Source organism: Manacus vitellinus, unplaced genomic scaffold (assembly GCF_001715985.3).
Source record: "Manacus vitellinus isolate BGI_N305 unplaced genomic scaffold, ASM171598v3 scaffold_14_pilon, whole genome shotgun sequence".
Classification (NCBI taxonomy): Eukaryota; Metazoa; Chordata; class Aves; order Passeriformes; family Pipridae; genus Manacus; species Manacus vitellinus.
Window position 1 is genome coordinate 10,139,360 of NW_021939063.1, and position 11,569 is coordinate 10,150,928.

At 42.1% G+C, this 11,569-nt stretch overlaps 1 long non-coding RNA gene across 1 annotated transcript; it reads left to right on the forward strand.

Annotated features, from left to right (window-relative positions):
• Positions 1-8,598: 8,598 nt before the first annotated feature.
• Positions 8,599-11,120, forward strand: LOC108638885. The gene is made up of 3 exons (XR_001920123.2): positions 8,599-8,743; positions 10,093-10,192; positions 11,029-11,120. It is a non-coding gene; the product is annotated as an uncharacterized LOC108638885 (long non-coding RNA).
• The last annotated feature ends 449 nt before the right edge of the window (positions 11,121-11,569 follow it).

An 11,569-nucleotide genomic window follows, 5' to 3' on the forward strand; every position in this document is an offset into this window, starting at 1 on the left:
TCACACCCTGAGCAATGAAAGATGACTTTAAATGGAATGTGTACTAATAAATGTAAATATTAAAGTGGCAAATCACAGAATAGAGAGCTCAATGTAGTTAATAATACAACAGTAATTATCTTAAATAATACTAAAAATATAAGTGAAAAACATTAAGAGACCTTTGTTAAGGGTCCAAACATGTTCTGATTGCTGTATTTGATAATTTTGCAAGAACTTAAGTCTCAAAGACTTGGAATCTCTGTGAGATTAGAAAGTATTTGCACACAAAAATGCAGGAGAGAAGTTAAATGAACAAATGGCAAGTTTATCTCACATAGAGAGTTATAAAATCATTAAGCAAGTAGAAGTTTATTCAGTTAATTGGCTAAGGCCCAACAAGGATTTCACAACACTATCAGCAGGGTGTTGAAATATTAAAAAAAAAAACAAACCAAAAAAACAAACCAACAACTCAGCAACCAAATGCTCAGTTTCAGAGAAGCACTCTCATCTAAGAAACACTCTCTTCAGTATTTCTTAGATAAGGAACTGTTTATCAGCACACGTGTATGTTCTTCCTGGAATCAAGGTCCATGCAATTTACTTCACATAGAGCAATATTCTCTCAGTGTTTTGTGATTTCTCCTTGCTCAAATACCAGGAAAAGTGTAAGTAACAAGCGTATACGGTTACGAAGAAGTGTGACACAAATATCATTTATATTTACTTAGTCATTTGAGCTAATATAGATATGTAATCACAGTATAATGAGTTAACCAACAGGACTTCTGGCACCTTGTGCACAGAGAAAAAAAAAATCTCCTAGGAACATGGATGGATAGGAATATGCTAAAGCAGGAGCACAAGGAAAGGTAGCTCATGCAACTACTGATACAATAGAAAACGGGAAAGTTCTGAAATAAAATAAACAAAATTGAGGTGTAACCTCTGTAAAGCTAATGAAATATGTGCTCTGGATATCCAGTAAAACTCCGGTGTAATTTTACTGATCATGTAGCATCATTTAAATCAGAATGTTCCTGAAATTCTGGTCCTTGATGTATCTTTTCTTCAGAATAGTCTAGCCATCTAGGAAATACTTCACCCTACCTTCCAGGACACAATGAAGTTTGAAAACAATTCAAATGTAAATACTTGCTGATGCCAAACACTTCAGTTGCCAAGAAGAAATGATGCATTTTGTATCAGGATTACATTATGACCAAGATTAATTTTTGGATTGTCTCTGGTAATTCTTTAACAAAAACACCTCCTTATGAAATGCAAGGTGTAACTCACAGGTTTTGTCTGTTCAGGGAAACTTCTCTCAACAGCTGATTTACAGTGTTCACACAGAACAAGCTGTACTGTAACCTTTTAATCTAACTGCCAGATACTACAGAGCTAACATATTGGGAAATAGCACCAGGTTTTTGAAGATAGGGCAACTCAGTTATAAAGATCTTAAGGAAGACCAGAACTATTTAACAAAACCAATCAATGAATATACCCCAAATTCTCTTAGGAGAAGGGAAACATCTCACCAGTGTAATGTAAGGCAACTATCACCCAGTAAGAATTTGGGCCAAAACTCAAGCAGTGTATCACAGCATGAGTTGTATTATCAGGTTGCCTGCAGCTTCTGTATCCAGCTCTGTTCTCTGGCTTTGTAAAAGAAATCAACCTCCATAAAAAAGCAACCACTTTATATATCTACATTTGTATATGTAGATTCACCAACGTTCAAAACCATCTACTATAAATTCAAAGATGAGTTCTGGGAACAAAACAGGTTTCATCAAAACACAAACCTAAGAAAATGTAGAAGGGAATGGAAAAAAAGAAGGGAGAGCTGAGAAGTGGTAGAGAAATAGTGAGAAAATATTGTGAACATGTTAGATTATTATCAGATGGATCTTCCCTTGCATCCAATTTCAGTTACTTTTTATGGCTGTCACTCTCACTACATTCTATGTGCAAGGTTCAGCCTAGAAAGCAAACGAGCAGGACTATCATGCACCGTTTGAGTCTTGTTGACTCCTACCATGGCAAAACCTCTTGATTAGGAGTATATTTCCCTGAGCAATGTGGTAGCCACTCCTTCCAACAACCAAATGATATTTTTCTGAGTCGAATGCAGTTTGCAAGGCTTAAAGTCATTAAGCACGACTGAGATGACCAATCGTGCCACGTGAACACCGACTCATCACCACTAAGTGATGTCAAAAAAATAACCACATCAAGAAAACCAAAAGCTTAAAATGTGGAACAGCGCAGGGACTGAAAAACTTCAGTTTCTACACAAGCAACTTGTCAAAAGGAAAAAACACTAAACTTGACAGGGAAATTCTTTTACTGAAAGTTACACGCTCGGTTATATGATTACATTGCTGTGCTCTCCTGCTCCTCTTCTTCCTCCTGCATTTCTATCTAGGAAGTATTTCCAGAACTTGCTAGTTTGGTTACCTCTTTCAGAGTCTTGGCATTCAGTGGTTTCAGAGACAAAGTCTTATTATTATAAATACTTCAGCTATAACATTTCTAAGGAAATTAAACTGACTATCATAATGTCCTGCTGACTCTCACCTGGGAATTTTAAATTCTCTAGTGTGGGAGAAGACTCTGAGAACAAAACACTAATGCTGTTATTTCATTAAAAGCAAAAGAGGAAAATTAGGATAAAAATTTCAAAGCCTGGAAAGGGAAGTCAGGAAACAGCAAGACAAGAAAAGATGAAAACCAGCACCACATCAATGACTGGAAAATTCCAAGTCAAAGTACATCACAAATTTTGTTTTGGTACAACGAGATGATAAACAATACACTTGGATTTCACTGATGTTTCTTAAAAAAAAAAAAGTTTTTTTAACCTTTCTCATTCATTCTTGTACTGAATAACAGCCTATTCCTGAGTTTACAGTCATGCATATTGTCCACACTCACACATGAAGCTAATTGGTTTGCAGAAGATTACTTTTTTTGAGCACAGACATCACCCTTAACATTACTTTCTGACCTTCAAACTTGTCACATAACATGCAGTATTTAGATATAAGCTGCTATCTAGAAATGAGCAGTTTTGATGTGATCAAATTATTTCATCACTCCTCAGAAGTACATGCAATGAATCAGCAGTAGCACGAGAGATTCCCTGTCATTCTCTCATGTACTTCACTGTTGCCTTACAGAATGACACAGTATCAGTGAACAACTCTGGAACAAACAAAACACAGACTAATACAGAACATTAAAGCTAAAAGTAATTTTCCCTGTACCCATCTAAAGAACTGTAACCAACACTATAGAGAAGTCTGAATGAAATCTTGCTGGGTTCTGTGTGGAGCCCAGTTGCAAGCCAAGAGTGATGTAAGATTTGCCTGGAGTTTGAACTGAGCCCTCCACATTGTTTTGAGAGCTCACCATTAAAAGAAGAATAAATGTTAGCAATAAAAAGGCCAAGAGAATGAACATCTGAGAGAGCCTAGGCTGAAGATCTGCAAGGGATCTCATAAATATATAGCAAAAATTCTCACTGATGGATTCCCCAGAGGAGAAGAATTCTACATCACCCACAAAGCACATTTTTTATAGATCGTTTCTCTCTGACTGGACACAAAGAAATGAAGCATTTAACATATAACTCGTAAAATTCAAAGTTTAAAGCCTAGGAAAACAATCACGATTAGAGCCATTCAACAAAATCATATCTCCCTTCACATATTATCTTTTTATTCTTATAATTTTTCAATAAACCAACTCTTAAATAGTAGTACTGTTAGGTATCGTGGCTTTAGGTGAACAAATAAATTAAACAGAATGGGCCTGAATCATACCAACACCACAGGCAACTGCTGTGGGTTTTGCCACCCAATGTGTTGGTAAGGGATTAGGATATTTGCTGTCAAGTCATACTCTGGTGCCCTAAGCTTTGAAGAATGCAGTAGGTCCTAGCAATTTTTGTTGGCTCAGGTCCCTCATACATGGGCCATATGTGACCAAGAGTAGCTTCTCATGAAGAACACAGCAGAAATTTGAGCATGTTCTGCCAAAAGTCCCTGGGAAGCAGGATCTGTTGGCACATTCCTACCTTCAAGCAGGCAGTGGGAGTGCATCTTGGAGTTATTCAGTTCCAGACAAAAATGGCAAAAGTCTCTTCTAAGATGGACTGTGAAAACAAAATTACAGAGGGTACAACTGGTAAGTACAAAAGGGGAAGACAGAGAAATACATACCAAAGAATATGCACAGACAGAATGGGAACATCTTTCTGTTACCAGCAGCATTTACACATATAGGATATACACATATAGGATTCTGTTTCTCCTCCTGGCATTCAGCCCTGGGTGGTGAAAGAGCTGATGCTCTAGGCTGCAGTTGTCTGTCCTTTTTCCAGCTGGTCAGAGGGACCTCTGTAAGCACCACTCAGCTCTGGCAACAAAGACATGCAAGTCCAGTTCATGCCTGAACAGTGATGCTTGAGGTGACCTTTACCTGCTGAAAATCCTACTACCCTCTCATCTACTCCTTGTCGTCTCCTAGATCACAGCAGGAAAGGACAAGGGCAAAACACAGCTAGCCTGGTCATGAACTACCACTTGGGGTCCATCATGTTGACCCTATGTCCTGGAGCTGAAGTGAGAATATTTGACAAAAGGAAAAGAAAACACATATCTAAGAGAAAAAAATCTAGCATAACCCACGCAGAACAGCTAAAGTAAAAGATGTGACAACAAACAAGCTCTGCAGTCAAGGAAAGGGTAAAATCTTGGCTCTGCTGAAGTCAGTGGGATGTTTGCCAGAAAGCTGTAGACAGCATGTTTTATCCCGGACTTTTAATTAGTTATTAAATGATTCAATGGCAAGTTGGCTGGTTCAAGGCACAAAAAAATCATAGAATAGCTCCAGCATGCCTCTCCCTGCCCTGCCTACCCCTTGGGAGGTACAGATCATACACGGCTTTTTTTTATGGGAGACCTGGCAGGTATTTCATTGAACCTTAGTTGAAATTGGTAGTTTCCCAGGCCCTGCCTCCTTCCCAAGTTTGGAGATGAAGATAGGAAACACCTGCTAATGACACCAGAGACCCAGCAAACAGCAAAAGTCACATGTCAGCAGAAGGCACACTGGAAGCCTGGCCTCTCCAATCCAGACACAACCTATCTGATGGGGGGGAGTGTATATGAAGAAATAGAACAGTACATTTATTTAATTGACATGCATTTGAATGGATTGGAACTATTCTGGAGTGACATACCCACAATCAAATAAGGCAGCTCACTGCCTTCAGGCTTAAGTCACTTTCCTAACAGCCCAACCACCCAAATGATCTGTTCACACCGCACACTTCTCTTGTTCCACCTCATGTTTCTGTTTCTCCCGCTTTTCCCCTCTCCAAAGTACATCGGTTTCCACAGAAACAAAACACGTCATCGGAATGGACAGAACTTGGTGACATCCCCGAGCGCAGACAGAAAATGCAGTTTAGGTGAGCACTTTGCAGTTTGCAGGGTGAGCTGGGGACGGCGACGGGCGATGATCCCGCGCACGTGTGCGTGCACGTGCTCGTGGGGGCGGCCGCCGTGTGCGCTCCATCCCGCCACACGATTGACACACATGTGGTGCCACCCGCTTCCCGGGACAGCACAGGGCTCGGCAGAACCCCTCTCCATCCTATTCCATTTTAATATAGCTGAAAATTGCTTTGACGGCTGAATAGCTTCTTTGTTTATAACTCGTTCTCAGCTGACTCCGCTGCATTATGTAGCTTTGTGAAGAGATTACTTTGTCAAGAACTGAACATATATGGTCTGAGCATGAACAATTCGGCGAGATGAACTGCATTCATTTTACGTCACGTGCAGTCTGCAATCCTGCTGCCTTTAATGCATCTGCTTTATTCCGTGGGCTTCATTTTCTGATCTCAAGTGTTTTATAAATTTTCTTGGAGTCTTTGGGATTATCTTCCTTACCTCCTCCCTGGACAGATGCCGAGAATTTTCAATATGTCTAATCTGAGAACATTGTGTCTTGCATTAAATGTTGTAGCAAACCAAGGTTTTGGCTGTGTATAACAGGAGATCATCATTATCTAGTTAGCTAATTATCCACCTGCAAATATCTTATTCCTGCCCTAAATTGCTACAGTTCTGTTAGTATTTGAATTAGTATTTCAACACACTGGAGTCCCAGCAAAAATGTAGAAACTGGACCCCACTATAGGGAACAACGTATGGAACATATGCAGCTTCTTACCTTGCCCCTTCATCCCCAGCCCTACCAGCCATGCTAAGTAGACAGATCTCCATCCACATGACTTCAGCTGCACTTAAGCCAGTCCCTTGTCTTTACAGAGCCTTATCTAAAATATTGAGGCAAAACCAGCCTGCACAGCACTGCTGGCACTATCAGGGTTTTTCACTGTGTACTAAATGAGCCTTGCAGGCTCTAAGGCCATTGCCTGATGGTGTTTAAGTTGACTGCACTGGTCATCTCTGATCATCATTGCAGTTTTTACTTCTAGCCATGGCTTGCTCAGAAGTTACATTATTACAGATTCACTTTGTGCCCTACCTAGAGGCACAAACACGGACTCAGGGCATTTTTCTCTGGCTTCTCATGTCTTATTCCTCTTTCCCTCCCTCAACTTTTTAAATAGACTGCATTAATTCTGATGGGTAGAAGATATGGTCCAGTATAAAGATGACTAAGAACATTAATTGTCTTAACAGCAAAATTCCTATTGGCTTTATAGTAGACATTACATTGATCTCTTGTGGGTTGGAAACTGAATGCTTTACTTAGAGACATCACTGGAGGCTTTTCTTGTGTGGGACACAGCACTGGGCCTTGAAAAATCTTGCATTTAAACAGGTTTTGCTCAGCCCATGAACTGGCAGAACTCCAGTTTACACTACGCCCTGCATTTTGCACTCAGCAGTATTTTACCACTTCTGAACATACCAACCTTCCCTATAAACAGAGGGGAAGTTTGTCAGACAGACAAATCCCTCCTTATCTCTTAGTCATAACCCTGATCCACTTCAAATGATTTAAAGAGCTTCACACATATTAACCTTTAAAATAAAAAAGACAAGAAAACGACTTCTTTGCAAATCACTGTTTGAAAACAGAAGCTGCAGAAAGATTCCTCACAACCTTATTTGCTCCCACTCATACTCCTAATGTACACATATTTTACAAGAGCTGGCACACTATGTGTTAGTTTGTTGAATATGTATATATATATATATTTATATATATTTTAAACTCACCATCTCTAGGGAAGTTCTTTGCACTAGATACTGGTGTCTTGGCTAATGAATTCCTTATCTTTCACCCCCTTGGAAAATGAAGGACTGCTATCACTGACAAAAAAAATACCACTGACCATGTAATAGTCAGGTAAATGATGAAAGGCCTCACAGGCAGTTTAGAAACAACTATTCTTGTTGTACTGGGAAATTTCAGATTTAGTAAGAAGTCATGAGGTCTTCAGTAAATTTCCACAGTCGGTTTCTGTTCTTCGCCCCCCCTTGTGGCAAACCTGGCTGAGCCACCAAACATGTCTCAATCAGTCTGCAACCTGCTCCGCCGCAGGAGCCCTCGGAAAATCCCAGCCCAGCAGACACCAGCTGTACCGGGCTATGGCTGGTGCCAAAAAAGGCAGCAGGGATTTGCACAGTCACTGGTTGTGTGTGTTGGTTGGAGAGGTGTCATGAGAAAGGGGGGAGGTTTGCCTGACCCTCAGAGAGGGGAGCAGCAGCTGCATTTTACCCTGTAATTCTTAGTCTCCTAATTTTTAACCCTATCCATCATTCCATGGGAGGGTTGAAGTCAACTGGCTAAAATACACCAGAAGCTTTGAGCAAAAGGAGAGCATAGGAGAGAAGGGAGTCATGGTTTGCAGAGGAGAAGTAAAATAATTTCCAAGTCAAAGAGCCTTGATACAGACAGAAAATGAGAAGTAGACAGGGGGAGGAAGGCACGTCATCACCTCGCAGCATGATCTTTTTGGAATAAATAATACAGTTTTGTATGTACTGAGTGTGCCTTGCACTTCCCTTCAAGGAGGCTGCTAATATCCTAGATAGTGGATTTCTACGTTCATATATATCTTTTCATTTCAGTGCTGGTGGTACCTAGAAATCTGAATTTAAAGTTTCCAAAACCAACTAAAATCCTTGCCTCTGACTCTAGTCTTAGCTGTTCCCTGCCAGTGTACGAACATGACTGTCCTTCCATGAGGTCAGAGTTAATAACAAGCTAAATATGTCCCACCTAGAGGAGCATCCATAGGTCATAGTGTCAGTCTACAATCATATAAGAAAACGTGAAAGCTTATTAAAGGCTACTTTTTCCAAAAAGGACCTTAAATTCTGGACCCTGACAATGCACCAGTGCATAACTCCTTTTTGACTAAAGACCTGTAACTCAGATTAGGTGCCTCAATTTGGAGAAACTCAAATGTTTTGAGCTCAGTCTCATGCAAAAACTGACAAACTTCAGAAGATATGTTTTGCAATTTAAGAAGTTAAGTAACAATACAGCAGAATCAGGCAAATCCAACCATCAGTGAAATGAAGAATATACTCCATTAGGTGTATGACCTTTCTGTGTTTTCTCTTTAGGACAGTGCCAGGGAATACATGGGACAGAGAACTCCAGGCTCATGCCACTTCTGACTCCCCACTGGCCCACCAAGGCTCAGATGGTTGACTTGCATCAAGCTCCTCACAGACATGGGAATACATTTACCCAGAAAGTAGGTCTTGTACACTCTGGTTTCTGGTATTGTAACTAAAAACACAAGGGCTGATGCTATTAGCAGATGGATACTTTTCCTGTTCAGAGTGCTTTCAGCCTTTCATATTTACTGGAAAAGTGGGCACGATGGGAGCAGAACCACAGGTCCAGCTCTCAGTGCCCATTAGAGGTTAAGTTGCTGGGGATGAGCCTATGATTAGGATTAGCAATTTGGACCTCTATGGATCAAAGCATTTAGGATTGTATCTGAGAGCTCAGTAACTGAAGTCCAAGGCTATTGCAAATGGATCTTTACTGTCAAAGTTTTCATAAGGACTGGCAAGCTTCTTCTGGACCTCATCAAAATAATTTCTAAAAAAACTTTGAAAATCCTAAAGCAGAAAGAATCACCACACCGAAGCTCCAATGTGGTTTCCTTTAATGACAAAGGATAGGGGGTAGGTGCAAGAATCTCCTCATTCTCTTCTCTCAGAGACAGGCAGAGAGATTTTGCACAGCTGGCTCAGCCATGCACAGGGTGTTTCAGTTCTCCCTCAGCAGGGCATAAATCCACCTGAAAAAGTAGTGATGGGGAAGGAATTGCCCAGCAGCTACCCTAGCCTGAATGCTATGAGGCTCTTCCAGACCTTCTCTGTAAACAGGAATTGCCTTTGGACCCTTAAAAAACACGCACTATATCACTCCGGAATGGTGTTAATCTCTCGGTCGTGGAGGTCAAAGCAAGATTTCTATTATAAGCTCTGTGAAACACATCTCCTTGCCAGCCACTCAACTGCAGGGAACAAAATCCAGTCAGCCAAAATGGTCCATGTGTAACAGGACACCAGAGCAGGCATTTGAGGCAATGCAGGCGAGGCATTTTGGAGCTGTGAGACCTCCGAGCTGTTGCTGAGCCCTCAGTGAGGCAATACTGGCTCAGTGCCACAGGCAAGGAAGCAGAAAAGATAGTTTTCTCTGCTTCCTTGCAGAGGACAATGGTCTATTCACAGGCAACACCAGCTGGAAAGGCCACTGCCGCACCTCCCACCCAAGGTCCGGCAGGGCCTTCCAGCATCAACCATGTTCCTTGCCTGCCCTTGCTATGCTTCCATCTTCTGTAGCACTTCTGCATAAGGCCTGTTTCATTCAACTCGATAGCACTTACAACAGCTGGAGCCCAGGAGAGGTTGGACCTTGTGGTTACAAATGACAGTGCCCCAACTTGGTGTCACGTTGGCTGAGCAATGACTAACATGTGCCAAAGCAAGAACACTGACACCCAGGGGTAACCTTATCCAACAAGCTGGAGGTTAGCTGAGGACCCTCCACTTCTCTTTCTTTAACACATTTTATTTGTATTTTCCTCAGGGTCCACAGTGCACATTGGCTTTGCTGATAAACTTATCAGCAGCAGAGTGAAACATCCGTTTCATTTGTACTGTTTATGCAGAGGCTTTTTTTCTGGTTGGTAAGTCAGGATTGAGTGAACAGCATGACCCTGCATTTTCTTCCATCCCCCATGAAAGCTGCTCCTTGCAGCATGTGCTACACGTCAGAAGATGGGGAGAGACTGCGTCAAGGATCAGCCCTCCCCTGCCCCAGTGCTGAAGGTCTTCACCTTTCCACTGGAGGTGGTCTATCCCTACACATCATTCCCAGCCCCAACCCAACCTCCAGAGATGAGGAAAGGCTGTGGCACTGTATGTGGATGCCGATTACATCTTCAAACAGGAGGAGCACACAATCGGTGGGATCCGCCTGCTTTCCAGCCCCTTTGTGCTCAGGGGCAGAAATACAAATAAGCCTCAATGTCTTTTTCCTGCTTATGTGAACCAAGATCCGTTTTTCAATAGCAGGCCCTGGCAGATAAGTATTCCCTATTCTCAGTATTTATTTTTGGGAGGGAAAGCCTTTCACTGACTCCCATAACACTCCCCTCCAGCACTTGGGAGGTGCAATGGGATGGCAGGTAGAGCTGTGATTCAGGGATGCTCCTACACCCGCTGGAAGCTGGTGTTGCCATGCCAACCTGCAGCCTGTGCACAGGCAGCCCAGGGCACTGCAGGCTGCTACAGGGTCTATGTTCTTGCAGATAGATTAGTCCCAGGACCCTGCAGTGGAGGATTTGGTTGAAGCTTCAACTGCAGAATGGATGATGCTGTCCCAGTGCATTCTCAGCTCAGCTGCTCATCTCCTCCCTTAGCCTTGTCTCAGAGAAAATAGGACCATAAACTTTACTAGGGAGTTTTCCCCCTAAATGAATTACATCACACAACCATTACTAACAGTTTGTGTTTTTTTCAGAAGGACCACAGAGAGACAAGTGGGTAGGAATGGCAACAATCCTCCCAACAAGCCCAGGCACCCCTGGCAGCAGCCACACCCGCCCTTCACCCACTCAGCATGTCACGTCATGTGCTGCGTGAGACAGCACCCAGAGCCCATCTGAAGCACACACAGGACATGACCAATTACCTTTCCTCTGCTTAGACTCACCAAGAGGGACATTTTGAAACTGTTCTTTCTGAAAAGCAGTAAGTGACAAAGCCAGCTCTGTGCAAAGCCAGCAGAGGTGGAGGGCACTGCTGACAGCTCATAGGATAAAGCTCATGTTTGGATTTTACTGCCTTATTGGAGAACTCCCTGGGTAATTTTCTGGGTATTTTCTAGGTTACTTCCTTATTGCTCTCTGGGTAAACTAGGTCAAAACACTTGCCTTGCCTAAACCTCAGTTTGTCAATATATAAAATAAAGGCGATGGGACAAGTTGTTCCCTGCTTTTTCTGCATGGACTTCAACCTTATGAAAAGTCCGTACAATGCCCCTCTCCTTCATTAGAGCCAGA